Here is a 27,699-nt window from a genome sequence, read left to right as displayed (position 1 = left end):
AACTCTGGTCTCATCTTTAAGAATGTCTGTTCATCACTGGTTTTGCACAGCCTAATTTAAACTGAATTGAGAAAAAAAAAGTGTCATATTACTTACAGGCTCTCATTATTTATGCTGAAGGTATGTCAGTTGTTCTCTGAAGGAAATATTAATAGGCCCCTATTCTTCATATTTTTCAGATATCCTGACAGTGTTTACAGATTAGTCCTACATCTTATTCAGTTTCAAAGCTAATTAATTGAGGTGAATGCTAAAGACTGCAGTAAATTCTTCCCCAGAGCTATCAGAGAGTTACAACTAACATTCATATTTTTCAACAGACTGGGGGTGGACAAGTCTTCTCAAAAAAACGACCAACCAACCTTAAAAGGCATGTATGATTTATATGTAGGTGAACCTACTTGCACCTTAAACAACTACTCTTTAACAAGCTCTGCAGTGCCAAGTGGCAGTGGATAGACTTTGGGTGCTGCCATCCGGAGAGCCTTCCAAGAGCTGCCGTTACACACGTATCTTTTCTAGTATGTCAGGCTGCTAGGGCAAGTAAGGTGTTCAGAAGCTGCGTGAAAATAGTGTGTAGATAGAAACAGACAGGATTCAAGATCTGAATAGGTACAATTCTTGATTAAAGACATTATATTTCTTCAGGTCATGGGCCTGCTCTTGCAAAGCTATGTAACAACATGCCCATCAGCAATGTCAAGAAACAGTTAAAAAAAAAAATGTTTGCATCACTGACAGGAAAATCAGATGACATTCCAGAGCTGCTCTTTTCAATAAAAAAACACAATGAAGGATTCCCCATGATTAAACCAACTGTAGCATAATTTAGAACAAACAAGTCCTAAGAAGTACTGCAACTGTGAAGAAATATGTTGCTGAATAGTATTTGTTTGCAAAGTTAATGATTGTTAGTCTGTTATACTAAAAATATACAAAATCAATGCAGATATAAAACTCTAGAGCTGGTTGTCTCAGAAAGCTCTGATAAGTCTGAAACAACAGGATTGTTTAGTATTATTATATGTATGCCACTACCCCCAAAATGCCCAGACTGAGTGTTGAACATGAACCTTTTGATATTGTAAAGTCTCAGAACACCAGGGAAGAAGCTGTGAGAGACAGAAAAATATGCATGCGAAGTCCAAATACAGATGACGACAGAGTCAGAAAACTTGACAGCTGTCTCACACCACTGTTATCACTGGAACCGCTTGGAATTCAAAAAAAAATGATGAAAGCATAAACCTAGTGTAAACGGGTATAAAAAATAGGAAAGTCAAATTCAGAATGCTAAAATACTTCTTTTAAACTGACTATACGTTAAGAAAGAAAAAGGAGTGGTAATGAAGAGCTATTGACAAGAAAAAAAAACAAACAAACCCAAGCCTTGACACCGTTAAGCCTCAATCAATTCCCAGAACACTAGTCAGAATGAATGCTGCTTTGTAGCTACTGAACTGAAGGCACTGACGTGGTGTCCTCAAATGAATTTCTGTTAATAGCGTTTTCTCTTCTGTTCAATGAGAAAATGACTGGAAATTATTTTTTATGCCAAATAAGCTACTCTGAATTTTATTACCAACAGGAAAGAGCGTTATATGTGCTACTGAATGGTACAGATAAAACAATGAAATGAAAAGTCATGTAAATCACATTTTCTCAGATGCAATGAACTGTTTTCTAAGTAAAATCAAACTCTTAGATACATAGCGCTCAATAGGGTTTTGGGTTTCTTTTAAAGAGACTTTTATTTTAGCAAGATATTTTAGAAGATATTGAAAACAAAAATAAGGAGACAGTTTCTGACAACATGTATTTTCTCTGGAGGAACATAACAATTTTGATTACATTTGCCATTGGAAAAAATCTTTACTTTAGAAGAGAATCAGATTACCACGATAAAAGATTAAGAGTTGGTCTTTCCCGTTTTTTTGACCTTTATATGTTCCTGGACATGTAAATAATTTTCATGCAATGGCCCTCCATAGTGAAGACCTGAGCAGAAAGCAGAATTTTCCAGTTAACTATCCTCTTAACTAGACTATGGGTTATTTCTGTGTTACTCTTACTTGCTTTTCCAGAAAATACCTTAAGGTGGTTTAATAACTTAGAACATTTTTTACATCTCAAAAATACTAGAGTGGAAAATACATACAAAATCTACATATAATCATAAATTAATATGCTTTATCTAAAATAATGTAATTCAGGTTGCCCGAAGTGATGGACATTCTGATTGAATGTTTTCAGTTATTAGTCTTTTATGCTTTGCTATGATGGTGACAGGTAATAAATAGACTTGCTCTTTAAATTTGTTGCTGTTTGCAAACGTCAAATACAACACCAAGATCATTTCTGTGTCTGGGATATTCGTGGCTCTCCTGAACACATATGAAAATATACTGTTCTAAAACCTTGATCAAGATGTTGGGAAAATGTAATGATTTCACAAGCTCAGCGCAGGGGACATACCAGTAGCCGTGTTTCTCACTTCTGCATGACAGGAGAACAAACAGGTCATGTACTCCTGTGGAGTTCATTTTGCAGATAAGATTCATTTCACTGCTGGAGCATGAAAGGATAGTTCAGACTGGAGGGTACCTCAGGAGATCACCTGCTCAACTGCCTGCTTAAACCAGGGTCAGCTATAAGGCTCACTACTGGTTCATGCCCAGCTCACTGTCTGACACAAACCCCAGGGCCTTTTTTTGAAGAGCCACACTCCAGCCAGGCAGGCAGTCCCCAGCCCATATCCTCCCAGGTGCAGGACTTGGCATTTGTCCTTATTGATTCTCCTAAGGGTCTTTTTGGCCTATGGCTCCACCTTGTCTTAGTCCCTTCAGTTGACAGTCTGCCTTTGAGCATATCAACTATTAGCACCCTTTGTTGCCAGTTCTAGGTTACTGATAACAACTTTAAGTAAGACAGGTCTCAGGATAGGCCCCTCCTCTTCTTGCCAGCCTCCAGGTAGCATATAACCCATTAACCACAACCATCTGATCCCAACTGTACAAACTGTTTTTTGTGCACCTGGTCCACACATACAAACTATAGCATCCTAACTTGGATGCAAGAATATTGTGGTATCTATCTAGTGTCCAAAGCCTTGTACGGTTAAGGTAAATAGCAAGAACTCTTCTGCCCTAGTCATACAAGTTTATCATAGACAGCAATTAGATTGGGCAGACATGATATACCTTTGATAAATACATGCTGAATGCTCCCAATCACCACCTTCTCCTTCATATGCAAGATATGTGTTGCAATAGGACTTGCTCTATGATTTTCCTAGCAGTGAAGTGAGGCTGCAGTTCTGCAGATTATCCATTTGGTCCTTTTTGAGGACAGGTGTTACCCCAACTTTTCTCCAGTTTTCAGGGATCTCCCCCAGTCTCCAGAAGTTTTCAAATATGGTAGAGGGTAGCCTTGTATGGACACTGGCCAGCTTTCTCACCACCCTTGGATACAGTACATCTGGTCTCACAAACATGTGTGGTTTCAGTTCTTGCAAATAATCCCTGACTCAATCTTTATGTGTCACAGGTAGGTCTTCCTGAACCCTGCCTCTAAGCACTGAGTGAGGCCTGGGAGAACTTCTGATGGACCCTCAGGTAAAAAAGGCATTGAATATCTCAGCCTTGGCACTACTCCATGCAACGATAAGGCAACATTTTCCTTGTTCAGCATTTTACTACTTGATGTAGCAATAAAGATCGTCTTGTTGCCTTCAATGTCCTTTGCAAGTCTTAGCTTCAGACGAGCTTTCGCTTCCTTAACACCATCCCATTATTCCCAGGCAATGTTTCTAAATTCTAAATGCTGAAAACGTGTTAACTAAAAAAGATATCAAACAGGATTTTTACCATTTAAAAGTATGTTAGTTCTGAGTTGCTAAGGCCCAGTATGTTCCTTTAAACAATTTTCATTCTTCCTAAAATCCCATCCCTCCAAAAATATACCTTGGAAAAAAAGTCCTGCTGGAGTATTCCATTTTGAAGCAAGTCTATCAGTGCAAATTATCATCTGCCTCAGACTTGTTTATTTACTGCCCAAACATTAAAGAGAAATGGGTTTATAAATATGTATATACTTATATTCTTGGCATTCCATCTAGTTTTTACATTAAAAAAATAAAACATTTATATTATAATGTAAGTGCAACTCTTGAGTTCTCAGAGAACCTGGAAGAACCAGTGTTCTTCCACAGTATAAGGAAGTCCCAGGAAAACAGATATATTCAAAATTCCTTTTACATTTGAAGAACAATGGAAAACAAGAACAATACAAAGTAATCTCCAAATAAAACAAACACAAGTATTTAATCCGATTTAATCATATACTTTCCAATAGAAGTAAAGTGCATGGTTGTGTTAAGGGAACTGTAAACTTCAAGGAAGTTTGTGTTGATTTTTAACAAATAATCTGGATGTTATTAATTTGATGATTAAATTTTTTCTCATTATTGTACTTTTTTAATTTATACTGCAGTGTGTTTCCCAGTGTAAACTACTTGTAAGAATCACTGTAGCTACCATCAGATATTACCAAACTGAACTAAAAATATTTGAAATATACCTATAAAATTCACAGCAAATACATCAGAGGATTCAAATCTGGAACAAAGTATGACAAAGAGGAGTCAAGAATATAGAAACATATGTTCCCAGCATGCAAAACTTGTACAATTTAAAGTAGAATTCTCAAGCCATGTTTGCCTTTGAAGAAACTAGTTACAAACAAAACTACATATTTCTCCAATGCATGAGACATTTAACTTGCATACTGGAACTTAAATAGCGCATTAAAATACACCTACTTTCACCTGTTGACTTTCAGACAATGTTGATTCTGTCTGCATCTGTGTTCAATTCTTTTTAGCGTAAAAGCTTTTTCGTCCAAAAGTGTTAAACTACATATTACATAAAAATAAACACAACTTATTTTAGAAGTGAGGAAAAAAAACATTCTCTAGAATTTTTAAATTACTTTTTCCAAGTAAGCCTAATTTTCAGAATATTATTCACTGGTCATTTGGGAATGTCATAGTGTTTCTTAGGAAATACTCAGTAGTCATTTGTAAAAAGCTTAGTGTTGAGTCACTCCTATTTCCAAGGGCCGAACAGTAGTAAAAATAAAAGACACAGGCTTATTAAAGCTGTTTAAGGTTTTTGTATGTTCATCTGGTTTAATTTTAAAGGCAATTAAAAAAAACCTGAGTACTGTGGAGATGTCAGCCTAAATACTAACTTGGGGATTTTTCATGTACGTAAATAAATGACTAAAGGTGTCAAAGGAGTGGCTAGTGAATCAATCATCTTCCATTTGCCTTCACTGTGTTGAAAAGAAAACCATTCTAATACAGGTGTAGAAGTGCTTTGTAGGTGTTTTAATGTTGAGTTAGATATATAAAACTGTTTATTTTTCCATCTGTCCAGACACTTTCTTTCTCTTTGTAAGTTCAAGAATGCAGATGTGCATGTTTGTAGCATGCCCAGGTTCCTACTCTGTGACTATGTTTACATGCAAAGCTGAATATAAGAAGTTGATAGATCTAGTAATGAGTAAATTTATTTTATCACAATCTCCAAACAGCTGCGAAAGTTATGTAAGATGAGTGTAAGTATTTGTATGTCTGTTTGTGATATTCCAACAAGAGGGGGAAAAAAATCTAAGAAAAATCAAGAAGGTTGAATACAATCTTCTATAAAGAAAATGAAAGGATTTGTTGTTTATGTTCTAGTTTTCTGACATACAGCTATCAAATTCAATACTAGTGCCATATAGCTGGTTTTGTTTGGTTTTGGTTTTTGTATAAGCACATTAGTTGCAGTGAGGTCTTCTTGATTTAGAACTATACAAATGACACAATGTTTTGAAAATTATTTAAATACAAGTAAACAATAGTTAGTCCTTTTTTGCTGTGGCAGATATAATTCCTTTTTTCTTTAATAATTCTGTAGGATTATTGTTTTCTCATAAACCATGGCACTGTGCACATCTCTCTTACTGTTTTACATATAGTCATTTATAGTTGTTAATTAAAACATAGTTTTCCTAATTACTTTTTTTTTTTTTTTTTGCAGATATTACAGCATTGTTTCATCATTATGACATGTAATATACTGTCAAATTAATCTTTCCCTGCTTTGGTTTAGTTAATCTAGCTAATATAATTTAATACTGTGGTAGACATAGGTTTAAAAGAGGAAAGGAGGGGAGGAATTTCAATTATTTGCACTGGGTGTTGTAACATAGTCTTTCCTGCACCAGGTGACTCAGTGACAGGTCTGTATCAAAACTGCATCTGGCTCTCATTTGTAGTTGTCATGAATTCTACTTAAAGAATTATATCATGGTCAGTCATTTCCTAACAGACTGATCTTTTATAATGAATATTGACCTTTAATCTGTCTTCTTCAAGTCATGCAGTCTGCAGAAATGCAGATGGTATATGTAAGACCTTTGCAAGCAGACCTATGCATACAGCTCTTGAAAAGCTGAAACATTGTCCGAAAAAAGTTCAGTGACACAGGTAGGAATTCTTAGTCATAAGGAAACAGGTTCCCTAGGCATAAAAGTGTCAGCATCTTTACACTTTGAGGTAATTATCCTTCATGTCTACTTAGTCAGAACAATATCCCCTAGAGATACTGGTATTGAGGTGTTTTTCAGGGGTTTTTAGAGGTTTTTGTGGGGATTTGAAACAAATTTTTACACTAAAACTCAGGATATTTCCCTGTCACTACTCAGAAACTTACTTTTCTATGTCTGCCTGATACTTTCAGCTTAATTTTTCCCCTAAGCACAAAGGATTAAGACTTCCCATCAAGCTCAATACTGGACCAACTACATTTTCTATTATTCTTGTCTTTTGTGTTATGGTGAAGGGCACTTCAGGCTGTCTGAGGCTAACAGCACAGTTTTGTGATTGAAGCATCTGATGGCACAAAGTATGAATTATTGCTATACGTGTATTGTTTTCTCATATCAACACAGCAGAGTTTACATTAAATGTTTCTTTGATATTTGAAACTATGTGTATTTTAAAGTGTACTCAAATCTTGTTTTAGATACTGAAGATATTAAGGAATTCACAGCCGGTTTTCCCTCATTTTATCTAGGAGGTATAAATAATGAACAAAAAGAATTTCAGATTTTTTTTTTTTTTTGAGTCTGCCATGAACTCTAGGCTCCAGCACATGAACAGGGCTTGCTTAACCTCTCTTTATATTCAAGTGAAGGAGACGAGACCTTGTGAGGCTGAATCAGTGCACATCACAGCTCAGGCAAGGGCCATGGCAGCCCAGTCCCCTAGGAAGGGGACTGGCTGCAGAATCCACAGGTACATTCAAGGTCCTGTCAATAACAAAGAAAATGTAATACAATATGACTTTACCATGCACAACATCAGAAGAAAATATGGTGGACTAGGAAAAATTGATCTCTAAATTAAATGCCAGCCTGCTTCTTGAGATAGCTTGAAATTTGGGTGGACAAAGGAAACAGTTTTACTTACGGGACTAAGAAGTGAAATAATCAGCATAGTCTTTTGCTAGTGAGATATCTTAAAAAAAACCCTCTCCAAAACCCCAAAATAAAACAAAAACAAACCCCAGAAAAAAGGACCAGCAAAAATTATGAATCTCAGAACCAAAGAAATCAAAAAGAAGATAGTTACCAGCAGGTTGCTAGTTACATGATAACAATTTATGTCAAGTTATGCTCTAGTCACAAAGTATTTTTTGTGTTGCAGCCCTGATTAGAAAATCTCACGACACTGAAAGCTCAATGGCCTACAAAGAAATTTAGTGTTCAGTGCATCAGAAAGCAGCAGGATAAAAACAAGACTAAAACAAGACATTTGCCTATGCAGCACTGATACGTATGAGATGTGAACAGAATGTGTACTGTTGTTATTTGTGTATAGGCAGATTCAAAGTAAAAATGATGATAAAGTTTGCTGTACTAAGCCACTGGTACAAATATTGTCAGAAGATGGATGTCAATTGGCTGAAAACTGACCATCCATCTGTTCTTAAGAGAGTGCCAAGTTTAATATTTACATTGATAAAAAATAATCATTAATTACTTCATTGCTAAAAATTCATTGTTGGATATTTCACAGATAATGAGCACACAGTACATCAAGTCAAAAATAATTCACAGTATGTTGAAATATTAATTTTCAATTAAAAAATAAAAGATAAAAATAAACTGCTTAGTTAAAGGTTGATAAAACTGAAAGATATAAAAGAAATTAAGAGTAATGTAAGTACTAGGTGTGGTCAGTTCATGTAGTTTCAAACAAAACTATAACTGTGTGTGCAAGCAGCTTTACAACTCTTTACAAGAGTTACTTGGACAGACTTCCACACCTGAGACGATAGGTAGCATTCAGCTAGAGATTAAGACGCACAGATATATCTGTCCTTATATTTAGGCACGTAAGTGTCTATGAACATACTAGGTATAGGTCCTCAGTATAGTGAATGGAGAGGGAGTTACAGAATTGTAGAATCAGAGAATACTCGAGGTTGGAAGAACTTGTGGAGACTGCCTAGTCCAACATCCTTCTCAGAGCATGGTCCACTAGAGCAGGTTGTTCAGGGTTGTGTCCAGTCAGGGTTTGAACACCACCAAGGATAGAGGCTCTACAGCCCCTCTAGGCAAACTGTTCCAGTATTCAAGCAACCCCAAAATAAACTTTTTTCATTTGTTTAAAATTAATTTCCTCTATTACAATTTGTGCTTCTTGTCCTTTCACTGAGGACCACTGAGAAAGGCTATACCCTCTTTCTTCACCGCCTGCCCTCATGAACCTTCTGTTCTCCAGAATGAGCAACCCCAGTTCTCTCAGCCTCTCCTTGCATGCCATGTTCTGGTCCCTTTATCATCTTTGTGGCCCTTCACTGGGCTTGTTCCAGTATGTCTCTGTCCCTCTTGGACTGTGAAGCCCAGGACTCCAGATATCTCTCACCAGGACTGAGCAGAGTGGGAAGGATCACCTCCCTGAACCTGCTGACAACATTCCTCTGAATGCAGCCCAGGAAGCCACTGACACTTTCATGCAAGGGCCCATTGCTGGCTCATGTTCAACAAGTTCATCAGGACTCCAAGGTCTTTTTCTGCAAATCTATTTTCCAGCCAGTCATTCCCAACATGTGCTGCTGCATGAGGTTAATCCTCCCCAAGTACAGTGCTTTGCACTGTGCTTTGCTGAACTTCATGATATGCCTGTGAACCTGTTTTTGCAGCCTGTCGACATCCTTCTGAATGGCAGTGCAACCATCTGATGTACTGACCATTCCTCCCAACTTTGTATTGTCTGCAAACTTATTAAGCGTGCACACCGTCCCATCATCCAGGTCATTAAACGAAATGTTAAATGTTTTGCGTACACTACTAATGACTGGCCACCAGCTGGACTTTGTACGTCTGATCATAACTCTTTGACCATGACAGTTCAGCCAGTTTTCAGTTAACCTCACTGTCCACTTCAGCTCATGCTTCATCAGTTTATCAATGAGAATGTTATGGGAGATAGTGTCAAAAACCTTGCAAAAAAGTCAAGCAAAGCAACATCCACTACTCTCTCCTTGTCAACCGAGCTAGTCATCACATTGTAGAAGGCTATCAGGTCAGTCAGGCGCAATTTCCCCCTTTTTTAATCCATGCTGACTGTTCAAATCACCTTCTTGACCTTAATGTTGTGTCCTGATTTGGCTGGAATGGAATCATAGGCCTGCCATGCCAGGCAGTTTCAAGTCAGCCAGGGCAGCTGTCCTGAGTTAGTTATAGGTGTAGCCCATACCATAATGTCATGGTCATTATAAAGGGAGAAGGTTTGCTGAGGAAGGGGAGCTCCTGTGAGATTCCTTCTTTGGCTCCTCCCTCCTCCTAAGGACGGCTCTCTTGTTGATTGTGACTGCTGCTTATTCATTTGGCTGAGTAAAACTTTGTATACCTTTTTTATATTAATGTTGTTTCATTAACTCTATTTTCACTTAAACTCATGGGTCTCCTCTTCTTTTACCAAATCCCCTTCCCAGCTCGTGAGGGGTCATTGAGTGATAAAGTAACTGTTATACTTTAGCCCTGGTTATGTGCTGAATGTAGACAGTTTGAAAATGGTTTCCAGGTGTATTTGTTTCAGCACCTTGCCAAGGATGCAGGTTAGGCTGACCAAGCCCTGGGAAATCCTTCTTGCCTTTCTTGGCAATAGGAGTGATATTTATTTTCTTCCAGTCTTCAGGAACTTACCCTGATTGCCATGACCTTTCAAAGGCTGTATAGAGCGTTTTCTCAATAACATCAGGCAGCATGTTTAGGGTTCATGGGTGCTTCCCATCAGGGCCCATGGACTTGTGATGCCCAGTTTGGTGTCAGGGACCTAGGATTCCTGAAGTCCAGTCTCATCAATAAAGACCAAGTGAAGAAGGTAATGAGTACCTCAACCTTTTCCATGCTCTTTGTCACCAGGTCCCCTGCTCCATCAAGCAGTGAGTTCCTAGTCTTCCTTTTCCTTATGTACCTGTAGAAGAGTTTCTTGTTGCTCTTCATGTCCCTTGCCAGACTCAACTCTAGGTTGGCTTTGGCTTTCTTAACCTTGTCCCTGCAAGCTCAAATAGTGTCTTTGTATTCCTCCTGGATCTCCTGTCCTTGTTTGCACCTGCGTTATTCTTCCTTTTTATGTTTGAGTTTAGTCAGGTGTTATTTACTTACCCGTGCAGGCCTCTTGTCATCTTTGCTTGACTACCTGCACATGGACAGGGCCTGCTCTTGAGTTTGGAGAAGATGATCCTTGAAAATCAATCATCTTTCTTGGACCTCTTTTATCTCCAGAACTATCTCAAATAGAATTCTTTGAAGCAGTTTCCTGCAGTCCTGCTTTATACCTTGCTCCCTCCCTTCAGGATCCTGAATTCCATCAAATCATGGTCACTGCAGCCAACGTTGCCCTCAACCTTCATATGCACAACCAGTGTTTCTCTGTACGTGGACCAGTGGAACAACATCAATACAATGAACAAAAAGACAATTGCTAGAACACTTTTCAGTTAACCTGAAACTAGACACTCGGCATTAGGTTGGCTAAATATCTGTGTGGATCTAGAACAGATCCCACAAGGCTTTGTTAGTTACTAGGGCTTTTTATTTAATTTTACTCTTCAGAAGATACTGACTTTACCTGTAGGAAGACCATTTTTTGAAAGGATTAGATTTTCAGCTGTAGAAGGGATTATGTTGACAGGAAATTATGGCCAGATATCTACTTCCTACCTCCTATTTTGTGGTTAGCAGGTCACAATCTAGGATTGCTTTCTACCTATCCCATGACATGTTATAAGTCCAAATATACTTTTCAAATAAATTTAGTATAGAATTAGAACTATTTTTTCAATGCAAGAGGGGCAGTGATTGTGCGGAGAGAGGTAGAAGGCAATACATTTTATCTTCTCTTTCAGAAGTTCTCTTTTGAGAGAAAAGGCAGAACAAAGGATTTTAAAGTAGAATATAATCTCGATCTGTATTCACCATAATTAATGGAAAGTAAGTGTACAGGGATAGAAATTGCAGTTCATTTAAGCTACAGCAGCAGTTAGGTAGGCTAAAACAACCCAGGTAAATGAATATTGATTAGTTTACTTTTTCAGATGTTGCAGACTTCCTACTGAAATATTCTTCAAGAGACATAAGTTAAAACCGTTCCTTTGCTTCAGAAGAATGATAGAAAAATCACACAGGAGATGAAGTGGAGAATTAGAAGAAGAAAGCCAAAAATCAAATTCAACTTCTGCGACTAGTTCCCTGAACCTAACTTAGAACTGGACACAATATATTTAATGTGCAATATATATATAATCGTCAGTACCAGCATCAATCACTCAATTTACATAACGTGCTTTGTCAGGGTCAAAGGATAATCCAGAGCTGAACATTCTACAGTAAGTCTTTTTTTTTTTTACCACTATGCTCTGTGAAGCAATATTATCACTTATGAAAAAAACACTAATAATTTCTGTTTGCCTTAAAGCAATCTTACCCACTTCTGATGCAGCACTTCCCTTTTCGTGTATCATAATACCAGGTATCAAAAATAATCACAAAATCCATAACTTCTGGCGTATTTTTAAAAATATCTAAGTCTTCAGGCAGAAAGATCTGAATTGTAAGTTATGCACTGTGAAGTTCTGCTAACTTCTTTTCCTTCCAAGTCTCTATTGTTTGTACTTGGAAAAAAAAAAATAAAAATAAAAGATAATGTTTTCTTGTTTGAAAATAAGTGATATCTTAGTTATCTACTTTACTTCACTCTGTTAATCTAGTGAAAAGCAAAGAAACTTTTATTATTGTTGTATACTATTATTTCTTTCCAGTTTTCAAGTTGCTGATGAAAAACCTGTATTTCTTGGATTATGTGTGCCTGGGGAGCTATGTTAACATACAAAAAATCCCACTATTTCAACTATATGAAATTATAGTGAACATAAACAATTTTGAGCAAAGGTTTCAATGGCATCCTTTACTGATAATACCAAGTGATGAAGGATAATTAAAGATGAAAAAGTGTAGGAAGTAGGTAGATATTTGCTCAAGAGGGACCTTTTAAGATTCAAGGTTAAAAAAAGCTATGAATGATGCTTATTTGCATAAAGGCAAAGAAATATATAATTTAACCTTAGCAGGTCTAATTTCAAATAGGATCTTAGCCTATGAAATGTATTCAGGTTTCCTGCAGACTACTCATATGCTAGGTATACCCATAACATAAGTTTTCACTGATGCAACAACATGGAAGGGTAGTTTGGTTTAGCTACAGCAGTTACAGGAGACGTGCTGTACAGTATAAAAGAATGAAGGGACCAAGAAAGAAGGATGAAGAAACATTAACACCTTTCTCAGGCGATACCTGACCCCTGCAAGGTATATCTGTAACATTGCATTTGAACTTAGATCTCTAATTTTCAACAGCAATATCGTCATTGACTGCATTTCAAATGCGTGTCACATTTCTGTTTGGTAGATTAAAATTGTATATTTAAATGTCTTCAGAAAAAGTGAAGTAGAGCAAGAATGCCTTGAGGAGGTAAGTCGTGCTTACTCAAGATTAGCAGCCCCTTCTCAGAATAAATTGGTTTCAGGACTGAAATAAATTATTTGTGTCTTAAAGACATTGAAGTAATTAAATCTCTATTTGCTTATCATTTATGTTTTTTTTCTTAGATAATAACTTACACTAGTTTCCAGTTTGCAGTTTTTTCTGTGTTAACAGTCATTACCTCAAGGGAAGCAATACATAGGAGAGAGAATATTTCTAAGTTAAATTATATTAATTAATGATTCATACTTACCTGCTATTGTTTCCATGCACTTTTGCTTACCCACTGCAGACCAGCAAAGTTGGTCATCCACAAAGGGAGACATATGAAGAACTGCAACAACAAAATCTTTTGCAAGGTTCCTATGCTTAAGCTCATCTTTTATCCTCAGCCATAAAACTTTTCTCTAATAGGCTATCAAAAGATCAAAGTTAAAAATGAATATTTAAAAATGTACATTTTAACTATTAAATAATCTAATTTTTATTGAACCTAAAGAAATAATTTTTCAGGAATTTCGAGCCATATCTGGAGTTCTACCTCTGCTGTTCTTATCTCTATAGAATCTTGTTCCTCAGGTTAAGTTGTGTAATTATTTTTGCTCTAACATAGCCTTTCCTGCCCAAAAATTCTCATGGTATCATGCTGTTTTCTAGGGACAAACAACATTTTATTTTTAGATGTACTAATTTGAAATTCTCAAGAAGGTTTAATTCAACTACAAAAAAATATTTCTTATGACAGTAGCCAAACACAAACATTCTGAGTTGGAGTTACAGATAACAGTCAAGGTAACAATATCACATGATGCTTGCCAACCTATACAGATATTAATGCCTAGGGTGTCTACTGATAGCATATGAAGTACAAATTTCATAATTACTGAAACCTCACCAACCCAAATTCTCACATGACTTTCTCCAATACCATTAATCTCATAGGAAAAAAAAAAAAAACAAACCACAAACATTTGTATTACCCCACCAACCTAGACAAAATGAGATAACAGGAATGTAACTCTTCTTGCTGACTCCTACCATGAAGATGTCTCAATGTTAGAAAATCGTACAAATAACTTTCATAGGCAATGGAAATAAATGTATCTAGAACATGAATCATCTCAACCTAATCTAGCTGTCTAAAATTAGTCAAACACATTACAACAAAAAAGTTTCTATGCATACCTGTTATACTGTAACTATTGAAAGACTTTAGGTAATTCAGATGTAAATTTTTACACTGCTGATATAGATGTCAACAGGCTAGATTAGATGAGCTCCTTGGAGTCACATCAATATTTCAGGAGAGTTGAAAACAAAATTAAATGTCCTTTTGTGACATTGTGAAAAGAACCAAATTGGAAAGATCAAGCAGGATCATCTGTATTGTTTTTCCAATTAGTAATTTAATAATGAATGCTCAGATAGGCCACAGCAAAAAAAAAGGCAGAATTGCAGGACTACTGTCTGTCAGATGAATGCTCCCACCAGTATTCTAAAGAGTCAGAATTCCCTTTCTGGAACAGCCCACAGGTAGGGGAATAGAGCACTTTTCTGGGTAGCGTGAAGCTCTTCAGATTGCAATTTTCAGAGGAGAAGGTTAAATACCACTGAAGTCTTCTAATTGATTTAGCCCAGAGGAAACTGTGCAGTGCTGACAAACAAGGCAAATAGGGTGCTTTTTTTTGGAAAAAAAATTGGGCTGTATCAAGAGAATTGTGGCCAGTGGATCAAGAGAGGTCATTCTCCCCCTCTGCTCTGGTGAGACTCCACCTGGAGTACTCCATCCAGCTCTGGAGCCCTCAATACAAGAAGAGCATGGAGCTGTTGGAGAGGGTCCAGAGGAGGGCCATGAAAAGGATCAGATGGCTGGAGAACCTCCACATGAGGACAGGCTGAGAGAGTTGGGGTTGTTCAGCCTAGAGAAGAGAAGACCCTGGGAAACCTTATAGTGGCCTTCCAGCACCTGAGGGAGGCCTACAGGAAAGGTGGGGAGGGACTGTTTACAAGGGCACATAGCAATAGGACAAGGGGCAATGGTTTTAAACTAGAAATGGGCAGATTTAGATTGGATATTAGGAAGAAGTGCTTTACCATAAGGGTGGTAAAGAGCTGGAACAGTTTGCCCAGAGAGGTGACGGAGGCCCCATCCTTGGAGACATTCAAGATAAGGCTTGGTGGGCTCTGGGCAACCTGATCTAACTAAAGATGTCCCTGCTCACTGCAGGGGGGTTGGACTAGATGACCTTCGGGGGTTCCTTCCAGCCCAATGCATTCTATGAAATGTTCTAGTCTGTCTGGAATACTGTGGGCAGATAGGAGCTCACCCTGCATCAACTAAGAGCCAGGCAGAATCTAGAGTTTTAGTTTGGGCTAAGTGATAAACTGGTTTCAGCTGGCTCTAAGTGTGTATAGAGACAGCTTTATATGCACTTGTTGTTCTACTATAACTGTCATGCAAAACCCATGCATGCTCAGAATCAAGACCGTATGTTTGCATTCACCCAGGAGTAAAACTAATCCATAATTGTGCCAGAGATTACACGATAGCTCTCTTTTTAAGAGCTGTTAAGCACTGTCAGCTTGATACTTCCTATATTAACGGCTAAACTGTAACAGTTACTCTACCTCCCGATGATTCCTTACCAGCTAGGAAGGGGAATCAGGAAAAGAAGAGACTCAGGGTTTGAAGTGAAATCAGATTTAATGAAACAGCACCAATATCAACAAAGGCATGCAAAGTTAAACTCAGCCAAATGCAGCAGTCACAATCAACAGGAGACCAGTCCTCAGGAGCAGGGAGAAACCAGAAGAAAAGCAGAGAGAGAAAGAACCCCACAGGAGCTCCTCTTCCTCAGCAGACCTTCTGCCTTTATAATGACCATGACATTATGATGTGGGCTACACTTGTATCTAACTCAGGTCAGCTGCCCTGGCTGACTTGAAACTGCTGACAGCCACCTCAGCATGACTGGGCTGTGAGTCTGTCCCAGCCAAACCAGGACACACAGCTACTGTTAAAAGAAAAATCTGGCCATACCACTTATGTCTCATATCAAAGTATCAGAAATGTTTTACAGTTAACTCTTCACTTACCCATATCTGAGTTGGTCAACAATTACAGAAGTCGGGCTTCTGGAACTGGAAAATATACTTACAGATATTTGCTTTACAAGACAAATTCTGTTTGCCCTCAATAGGAAAATGAAGGGGCAAAGAGGAAAAAGATGAAAATTATTGAAATTTGTTTTATAAAACAAGGATTCTTCATTGTTTTCCCGGCTTTAGTAAGATATTCCTTTATGAGGGATTGTGCCTGTCTCCATGCCAGCACACCTTGTCTCTGCTGCTGACAGACGTGTTCTAACAAGAAGCTGATCAGCAACGGTTACTTCCCTACACCAGCGCTGGAGGCAGGTAGAGAATGAGCAAGAAAACCGTGTGCCAAAAACATGCTGCAAAGACTGAGAAAAGTTTCTGATTACCTATGTTGATTTCTACAGGATAGATGTTATTGACTAAGTCACTTTTCCAGGGATGTTTCTCCATCCCAGCTACTGGGATACAGATGCTACTGCAGTTGCATTAGTAAATGCAACCTGTGTGCTTCCTCATCCTTTTAAAATTCTTAGAAGTCAGGAACTGTAGCAGGCTTATTGACATAAGAAACTGTTGAGTGGCTGAAAGAAAACAGACATATTATGAGCGATCCAGACCGAGGGGCCTCACATAGGCAAGGTCAGGGAGATTAAGAAACTGCATACCTCACAGATAAGGAAGTTGGACTGAAAAAACAAGAAAACAGAGCAAGGCAGGCGGACTCCACACCGGGACCAATCATAAGAAGGCAGAAGGCAAATGGACAAGCAGCATTAACCTGTTAGCAATCAGGACGTAACACGTGTGCCTTGTGCTAGTGTATAAATTGCTGTGTATCCCTTAATAAAGTGGCGTTAACTTGATCACGTTGGTCGTATATGTTGTGTCCGTGACTTCCACGTCAAGAAACTATTAATTCAATAACTGAATTTTTCTGTAATTGTAATCATAAATGAAGGCAATGGCATCAAAGGAAATCACTTAATGTTATAATTAAAATGTTCTTGTAAACTGGACCCACAATCTCAAGTCACAATTCTCTAGATACAGCAGAGATAAGATCATAATAAGGAAGAAATGAGAATTAAAAGAATCTAATTGACACTGTAGCTTTACTCTAGCAGACCATCAGAGCTTCCATAGAGCAGTATGGACGTTTTAAAAATGTTATTCCACAGTAAAATAGCAGATGTTTGGGGGAGGGCAGGGAGCAGAGGAAATAATAACATCTTTCTTTTCCAGCTTTCCCTTCCTTCCTAGAAATTGATTAATTCCTGAGTGGAAATTACTCTGGACCAAAATTTGTAGTAGTCACAATAGTAGATAGGTGAATCTGTGTACTCATCAAATGCTTTTTCATCATATTTTGTTTGGCTTCTAACAGATCTTGAGATAATAAATTGCAACATGAAGACACAGTGTATTTATTTGGTTTAGTTTCTTCATTTTAAAGCTGCTTACTGACGGTTTTATTATGTGTTCTCTAGTTCTTTAAACATTTATTATGAGATACAATGAGGAAGCATTTTCAATTATGTTTCTCCTTTCCTTTATTTTATATAGGCCAATCTGTTGTCTTTTTCACATGTATAGCGGACCTTATGGTATTGTGTTCCGTGGATACCATTCTATATACTATGTCATTCTATTGCTTTTCCTTGAATCTTTCCAAGATTTTTCAGATGGATTTACCTGAACTCCATCTATTATGGTTTTATATTTATAAATATATTACAATATACAGTCTTAATATCTTCTAGTTAAATATTTTCTATTTTATTAGTTACTTCTTTCATAAGAATGTTTATATTGTATGTTTTATTTGGTTTCTATTTGTTTGTTTGTTTTTTTCCACCATATTTTAGAAAATAATACCCAGACATTCATTCAGGAGTAGTAATAGCAAATCAAGACTCCACTGGACACCAACTGGACTATGTGCATTACCCTGTACTTTTATGCATTGCATTTCATCACTTCATTCTTTTCATCCACCATTACTGTCATAGCATCATAGAACTTCCTGAGTTGGATGGGACTCACAAACACCATCAAGTCTAATTCCTGACTCCACGCAGGGCAACTTCAAGTTGAATCATGTACCTAAGTGTGTTGTCCAAACTATTCTTGAACACTTGGGTCCATGACCACTTCTCTGGTGAGCTTGTTCCATTGCTTGACCAACCTCTCAGTGAAGAACTTTTTCCTAATACTCAGCTTTAAGCCATCCCCTTGTGTCTTATACACCAAAGATATGAGGTCAGCACCTCCCTTTCTGCTTTCCTCATGAGGAAGCTGTAGACAGCAATGAGGTCACCCCTCAATCTCCTCTAAGCTGAACAAACCTAGCATCCTCTGTTGCTCCTTGTATGTCATGCTCTCCAGTCCCTTCACTGTATTTGTTACCCTCTTTTGGACACGTTCTAATACTTTTATACCTTTCTTATACTGTGGATACCAAAACTACACATAGTACTCGATGTGAGGCCACATCAATACTGAAAAATTCAGCTTTCTCATATATGAATTTCTTTAAAATTTTACAGTGACTGTTGTCTGGTCTTGTCTACTGTGGTGTTTGGTTCTGAAATATTTGCTATTTGAAACTTCAGGCAGCTTTTTCCGGTAAGGACATGTTCTTAGAATATCAGTGTAGAAACATGGTTGGATTTTCCTTGTAGAATTATCTTCTGTGGTCCTTTTACACCCTTATAAGCTATACCAACTATTTCTGGCAGGTTTCCCTATTCTGATGTTCTTGAAACACTTTTTGTTGAAAGCTTCAATCCTTTCAGTTAATTACAGTCCTTAAAATTATTTTGGCTTTTTTTTTTTACTGTGCATTTTCATGCTGAACTTGCTAGTCTAAACTTTTTTTTGCTTTTCTTTCCCAATACACTATTGACTTAGAATAGTGAACATACCGAAAATTTTGTAATGCTATATTTTGTTTTCTATTCTTAGATGATTTACCCTAGCTTTCAAGAGATCATGACTATTACTGTTTCTGATATTTTTTTAAAATGGTACAAGCTTCCTAAAATTAGTTACGGTACACAATAAGAGAATAATATGAAGTAAAATTCTTAGATAGCTGCACAAATATTTATATGAGGTTTTTTTCAATGGAAAGTGATATAGGGTATCTTGTCATGTTTAGTATTAATTTACATTTATAATGGAATTAATTTGTTAGTGTCCATCTGTACTAAAGTTATTTTGAACATAATATGATTGTTTCATATTCTTACTTTTTTCTTGTCATCAGAATCTACTACAAGAAGTTATTCAGGATTAATTTAAATATCTAGAAGGTTTTTATTCCTTTCAGATTATTTAATATATTTTCCTTATATGCATGTGAGAGATTGGAAAAAAAAAAACAAAACCATTTTTATTTCCAAATGTCAATAACAGCAATTCCATCATATGTTTCACAATGATCATATACTAAGGAAGTTTGACCAAATGAATGAATCAAATTATAAAAGAGCATGTAATGTATTTAAGAGGTCAATTATTATATTAAAAAGAGGAAATTAAAAAACAAACAAACAAAAAACCCTCCATCAATAACAGCAAAGGAGTTATTCCTCTAAATCCATGGATTAGTTAATCTAAAAGAGAGGACAGAAGAAAGGACAAAGTCAGAGACAGTGTGTCTGTTGGTTTTTATATTTGAATTTTACAATTTAAAATTGTTCTGGAGGTTTCAAAAGAGTAAAAGCAAAAAGTAGAAAAAATGTGAATCATCCAAATTAAAGACACTTTATTAAACTAGTTTTTGTTATTAAAGCTTCATGTATGCATATTATTATTATAAAGTGTATGGAGAAAGAGACATTGTAATTAGTTTATAATTAGTTTTTTTGACCTATGTACCCTATTTTTCAGTATAGTTTTGTCATATTGTCATATTTATCATATTAAGTAACATCAAAGTAAGTGAAAGTGATGATTATTGTAATTATGGCTTCCAACATATGTTTTATGTGACTAAAATCAAATCCTTAAGACAGAAGTTTTTCAAAAAATTACTGTACCTCAATTCCTTCCATGTGCATATATACTGTGATAACTGCTATGTATTTATAGACAAGTAATAATAGAAAGAGACATCTAGTCTCTTTGTTCTTGATTTTTAATATGAATTGACAGTTACTGGGTTTAAAATTACTAAATACTAGCCGTGTTCGAAGTAACTTCCAGTGATTTCACTTGTAGTTGAAAAATTTAAAAATTTGCATGAACCAGGATCTAAGTTCTGTTTTAATTATCTGAAAAAACTGAAAGCCTACAGTTAGTGATCATATATGAAAAGTACATTTTGAAAACTGAAGTCACAGAAAAAAAATTGTGTGCATCCAAATTACCTCCACTGGTGTATTTGTCTGGAACGTACATATCTGCCATTTTCATGACTCTTTAAGAAACTTTAGTTCTGCCCTTGGTTGGCTTATCTTCACCCAAATTCTAACACAGCTCATTGCATTCAAATGCCAACCTCAGTGTAAACTGTGACAGAATTGTCAAACTTTAAATATTTTCAGACAGTTTGACTGTGAGGAGTTATCAAATATTTTCTCAAGTCCCAGATGTTAAACTTGTCCTTAAATGCAATCAAGAAGCATAGCGTTCATGCTACTGTCATTATCATACAGGAGCAATAGTCCAGATGTAATTCCAGATCTCTTTTGTCCCTTGTTTTCTATGCCTGATATAATGTAAGAATCTGAACTTACAAGTGTCCCTACAAATGATATTCTAGAGTAAGTGTCTTATTAGTATCTTTTGTAGAAATATTCCTAGTTCTGTTCGTGCATCTCTGCACATCAGCTTGAGACCTCTCTTGAGCCTAATACACTTAAGAACACTGCAAAAAGAAATCTGAAGTTATTCTAGGTGGATATATGCTGTATCTGCTATAAGTGATATTGAACATGAGCTAGTAAGCTGTGTTTGATTTAACTGATTCCATAATCAGTTAAACAACCTCCTTTGTGTGACTCTGTACCTGAGGTCATATGCATAGCTAGACTTGCAGAGATCTGCACAGAGATAGTTTCTTTATGCCAATTTCAAGTCCTCAGTCTACCTGTAAACTTGGTAAATGTCAGTAATGGTTTAGATAAACATCAGGACAGCTAAATTCTGGCTATGTAAATAGCAAAGAGTACTTCATACCTTAAAATAGCCTTTACCATATCTGCAGGGCTGCATTGTCATTCAGATAGTGTTGGAGGATCCCAGAAAAAATATCTACTCAGGTAAGACTACAAAGGAAGAAGCGATGAAGAAACGATCCTTTTATAAGAAATGTATTTCTTACCTTGAACAAAATTTAGTGATAGATTAGGGAAATTAGTGATAATTTAGAAAAACTTGTGTGCTCAATTACCTCTCTGAAATGCCTGTACACCAATGCATGCAGCATGGGGAATAAACAGGAAGAACTAAAGATCTGTGTGCGATTGCAGGGCCACGATCTCATTACAATTACAGAGACATGGTGGGATAGCTCGCATGACTGCAATGCTGTCATGGATGGCTATGTCTTTAGGAAAGGCAGACCAACTAGGTGAGGTGGAGCAGTTGCTTTTATGTGAGAGAGCACCTGGAAAGTATGGAGCTCTGCCTCAGGGGGATGAAGAATGGGTCAAGAGCGGGCAGGCAAATGTGGTTGCCATAGTTGTGGTTGTTTACTATGGACCGCCTGATCAGGAGGAGGAAGTTGATGAAGCCTTCTACAGACAGCTGAAAGCAGCCTCACAATCACAGGCCCTGGTTCTCATGGGATACTTCAAAGACCCAACTCAGCCAAGCACTCACAGTCTGAGAGGTTACTGCAAGGCATTATTGATAACTTTTTGACACGGGTGGTGGAGGAACCAATGAGAAAATGTGCACTGCTGGACCTTGTACTAACATACATAGAATGACTCATCAGGGATGTGAAGGTTGGGGGTAGCCTTGGCTAGCCTTGGCTGTAGTGAAGGTGAGATGGTGGAGTTCAGGATCCTGCGTGGAAGAAGCAGAGCAATAAGTAGGTTTCCAACCCTGGACTTCAGGAGAGCTGACTTTGGCTTCTTCAAAGATTGGCTGGGAGGAATCCCATGGGCTAGGGTTCTAGAAAGTAGGGGAGCCCAAGAGAGCTGATTACTATTCAAGTACCACCTCCTCCAAGCTTGAGGACGGTGCATCCCTATGAGGAAAAAATCAAGCAAAGGAGAGAGAAGGCCCATTTGGATGAGCAAGGAGCATCTGGAAAAACTCTAAGGGAAGAAGGAAGTTTATAGCATGTGAAAAAAGGGACTAGACACTTGGGAGGAATACAGGAATGTTGTCAGAGTATGCAGGGATGCAACAAGGTAGGCTAAGGCCCACTTGGAATTAAATCTGGCTAGGGATGCCAAAGACAATAAGAAATGATTATTCAAATACTTGAGTAGCAAAAGGAAGACCAGGGAAAATGTGGACCCCCTGCTGAATGAAGTGGGTGCCCTGGTGATGGAGGAAACAGAAAAAGCAGAGTTACTGAATGCTTCCTTTGTCTCAGTCTTTACCACTGCTAAGGCTGGCCCTTAGGAATCCCAGACCCTGGAGGTAGGGGAGGAAATCTGGAGAAAGGAAGACTGCCCCTTAGTAGAGGAGGATTGTGTTAAGGATCTTTCAGGCAAACTGGAGACCCACAAATCCATGGGCCCCGATGGGATGCACCCACAAGTGTTGAGGCAGCTGGCAGATGTTATTGCTAAGCCCCCCTCCATCATCTTTGACAGGTCATGGAGGACAGGAAAGGTGCCTGAGGACTGGAGGAAAGTTAATGTCTCTCCAGTCTCCAAAAAAGGGCAAGAAGAAGGACCCAGGAAACTACAGGCCAGCCAGTCTCACCTCCACTCCTGGAAAGGTGATGGAACAGCTCATTCTGGATGTCATCTCTAAGCATGTGGAGGAAAAGAAGATTACCAGGAGTAGTCAACATGAGATCATGGCCCTGCGACTATGCATGGATCTCTAGCTCTTCCTTTTTAAACTCCATGCTGCATGCGTTGGTGTACAGGCATTTCAGAGAGGTAAATTGAGCACACAGGTTTCCCTGGAGGGGTGCAGGGGGACCCACCATAGACATACACACCCTTGAGGTGGTTGACCTTCTGGTACTTGTCTGGGGAGTCAATTAAGGAACATTAGCTGTTGCTCTGGTTAACCTGGCTTATTCCCCAGTTGGATGTATTGGTATGAGCATTGCCACTTTGGACCCCACCTCCCAAGTCCTTCAGTTTAAAACCTGCCTCAGCAAGTTGGCCAGCCTGTTGCCAAAGGTATTCCTGCCTCTTCCATCTCTCCCTAACAGGTTACAATCAAAGACTGTCCCGTTGTTGTAAAAGCCAAAACCCTCACGAATACACCATACACCTAACCAGAAGCTGATATGCATTATTTGTCTCTTTCTGGCAGCCTCCTTTCCTCCAACTGGTAAAATGGAGGAAAAGATAACTTGGGCACCAAGTTTTGGCTGGGGTAGAGTTAATTTGTGCTGGTTTTGGCTGGGATAGAGTCAACTTTCTTCATAGTAGTTAGTACAGGGCTATGTTTGGGTTTGTGCTGGAAACAGCATTGATGAGCATTGCTTACACAGAGTCAAGGCTTTTTCTGCTCCTCACACCACCCTACCAGTGAGTAGGCTGGGAGTGCACAAAAATTTGGGAGGGGACACAGCTAGGACAGCTCACCCCAACTGACCAAAGGGATATTCCATATCATATGTCATCATGCTCAGCATGTAATGCTGGGGGAAGAAGAAGGAAGGGGGAAATGTTCAGAGTTATGACATTCGTTTTCTCAAGTACCCGTTATGCATGATGGAATCCTGCTTTCCTGGAGATAGCTGAATACCTGCCTGCCCATGAGCAGTGGTGAATGGATTCCTTGCTTTGTTTTGCTTGTGTGCGCAGCTTTTTCTTAACCTGTTAAACCGTCTTTATCCCAACCCATGAGTTTTATCACTTTTATCCTTACAATTCTCTCCTCTGTCCCATTGTGGGGGGAGTGAGCCAGCAAGTGGCTGTGCAGAGGTTAGTTACCAGCTGGGGTTAAGACATGACAGTCCACAATCTCTCTGGGCAACACATGCCAGTGTTTAGTTACTCTCACGGTAAAAATGTATTTCCTGAGAACTTCGCAATTCTCCTTGTTGAGCTTCATGATGTCCCTGTCAGTCCATTTCTCCAGCCTGTCAAGGTTCCCCTGGATGGCAGCACAACTTTCTGGTGTATCAGCCTCTCCTCCTAGTTTGGTAACATCAGCAAATTTGCTGAGAGTAAACTCTGCCCCATCATCCTGATCATTAAGGAAAATGTTAAACATGACTGGACCAACTTTGACCTCTGGATACACCACTAGTTACTGGCCTTCAAGAAGACTTTGCACTGCTGATCACCACCCTCTGGGCCAAGCCATTTAGCCAGTTTTCAGTTCACCTCACTGTCCCTTCAGCCAGTCTGTACTTCAGCAGCTTCTCTGCTGGATCTTATGGGAGACAGAGTCAAAAGCCTTACTGAGGTCCAGGTAGAAAATACCACTTCTCTAATCCACCAAGACAGTCATTTCATTGTAGAAGGTTATCAGGTTGGTCAAGACTCCCCCTTCGTTAATCCATACTGAGTAGTCCTGGTGAATTTCTTCTCCTTCATGTGCCTGGAAATATCTTTCAGAATTATCTGCTACCTCACATTCCCAGTGACTGAGGAGAGGCTGACCAGCCTGGAGTTCCCTGGGTCCTCCTCCTTGCCCTTCCTGAGGATAGGATTGACATCTGTTTTCCTCCAGTCTTCAGGCATTTCTCCCAGTTGCTGTGATTGATCAAAGATTATTGTCTTGCAACGACATAAGCCAGCTCCCTCAGTACTCCTGGGTGCATCCCATCAGGGCCCATGGACTTATGTCTGTCTTGTTTCCTTCAGTGTTCCCTGACCTGACTGTCTTTTACCAAGGGTAGACTTTCCTTGCTCCAACCTTTCCCCCTGGTCTCCAAGGTCTGGGTCTCCTGAGGGACTATCTTTCTAGTAGAGACTGAGGCAAAGAAGGCATTCAGTACCTCAACATTTTCCATGTCCTGAGTAACCAGATCCCCCACCTCATTCAGCAGCAGGCCTACGTTTTCCCTAGTCTTCCTTTTATTACCTATATACTTATAGAAACTGTTCTTGCATTTAATATCCCTAGACAGATTCAATTCCATTTGGACTTTGCCTTTCTTAACCTCATCTCTGGATGCTCAGACAGTGCCTCTGTGTTCCTCCTGGGTTACCCATCCTTTCTTCCACCCTCTGTATTATTCTTTTTGTTCTTGAGCTCTGCTAAGTTGTCCTTGTTCATCCATGAAGTCCTCCTGTCACTTTCTCCTGACTTCATATTCATTTGGATCGAACACTCTTGAACTTGGAGGAGATGAACTTTGAATATTAACCAGCTTTCTTGGGCCCCCCTTCCTTCCAAGGCCTTATTTCACAGGACTTTTTGAAGCAGATCTTTGAAGAGGTCAATGTCTGTTCTCCTGTATTCAGGTTTTGAAATTTAATCATAAATGAGAATAGCTACTCAACGTTATGTAGGAATTCCCTTGCCTGTTTGCTGTGTGCCAGCTCATGAGCAAACTGGAAGTATTCCTCCAACCAGGGAGCCCATTTGGATGATGGCAGTAGTGGGCAACAATGAGGTGTATCTAAACACTCACATAAACATTGCTGTATGGACCTGTGTGTTTGGCCAGTTCAGATCTAAACCAGTGAAAGGTAATTGTGTTAAACAAAAAAATTAAGGTCACTCTTAGTGATGAAACATAGAAAAATTTCTCTCATAACTACAATCTAAACACACAGAAACAAGAATAATGCTGGGCATCCATCTATGGAAAAAGCTTTTCCAAAAAGAGCATTCTTTAACACCTCTTTTTAAGTCCCAACATCCAATTTAAATGTTAAAAATATTTTGCGTGTACAACCACACAATTGATTTCAACAGATTTAGTCAGCACATGCACCCTAGTATTACTAAAACCTGCAATTTTAGGATTACTGAACTGTATTAGTATGCATTAAGCATTTGAAATGGACCTGATAAAATTATCAGCTGTTAGGTTTAAGAGCACTTCCTTAACCAGTCAAAACATTGACACCGCAAAAAAGCAAAACCAAATGCTTTGTCTGTCAAAGATAAAATTATTTGTATGCCATTCTTTTCTTTATCAAACAGTCAAGCTTCTAACTTCCTAGACATTTAAAAATATTTTCCCAATGAATTTTTATAAATTCCTACAACTTATGTATATGAACTCTGTCTTTCATAAGTAAAAGAAAATAACCTTAAAGAGTCTTTGTATGTTTGTTTTTGGAAATGGAAAGATTTTACATTGTGTTCTATTTGTCACTGGATGTGACTCACAGCAAAGCTAGGTTGTTTAGACCCACAACACAACGTCACATGAGATCATGACCCAGAAGTATACTAAGGGGTTCAGCAACAAACAGTTGCTGAAACAGTAACAGTTGTGAAATCTATTCATGCTGTAAAGTCTGGATTATATCTGGGTCTCTGTGAAATAAAATGCTTCAGCCAGATCAACTTTTTCCTGTATATTCAGCCCTATCATGTTCGACTCATTCCTTTAAAGCTAGTTTAACCATGCTTCTCCTTCATACCTGCCTCATTTCCTAGTACTGTATCTCATACATACCTAGACAATTTTTATTTTTCCATCTAAGACCTTTTTTCTTGTCAGCTTTTGTTATTTTTATACCTTTTGACAATCTTCATATCCAGCTCCCACTTTGACCCTCTTCACTTAGCCACATCCTACCTGCTGGTTTGGTTTCTCTCCTTTTTCTCCCCTGCTGGGTCATTCTTCTTTATCCAAGCTTAATGCATTTTTTCAAACCTCTTTAGCTCCCAATCTCAAGTTTTCCTCTTTTCCCTGCCCTAGATCCTGTATATGTATCATTCCACTTTGACACGTGTAACCTCTTAATGGATTTTGTTCTTATTCCATTATAGAGTCACAGTTTCGTGCCTTTGGCAGCTTCAGTCTTACTACAGTTCCTGATATTTCACATACATGGAGGTATGCAGATTCTGAAATCTTCCCTAAAATGTCACCCCTTCCTCTTCTCATTACTATCTTCCTTTTGTTCGAAATTCAGGTGCTCTAAATTAATTTCAGATTGTTTCTATTCTACTAAAATATTTTTCTTACAAAATGAGAAAGTGAACTGGTATTCAAAGTAATCCTTCTTTAGCTTTGCATAACTGTAATAATATACAGAGGTCTGTGCCAATAATTTCTTTTTAATGGTATCTCTGTACTGCCTACAAACAATTTACATACTCTGTAGAAAACAGATTAATATCTTATTCTTCAGGACACTATGTCTGTTTTTTCCTCATTCATTTCAAAATGCTCAAGTAAAATACAACATGAAAGAAAATGCATTTTGGCTGAA

This window comes from Leptosomus discolor, chromosome 2 (assembly GCF_034619465.1).
Source record: "Leptosomus discolor isolate bLepDis1 chromosome 2, bLepDis1.hap2, whole genome shotgun sequence".
In the NCBI taxonomy this organism is placed as follows: Eukaryota; Metazoa; Chordata; class Aves; order Leptosomiformes; family Leptosomidae; genus Leptosomus; species Leptosomus discolor.
Note: the sequence above shows the minus strand (reverse complement) of the source record.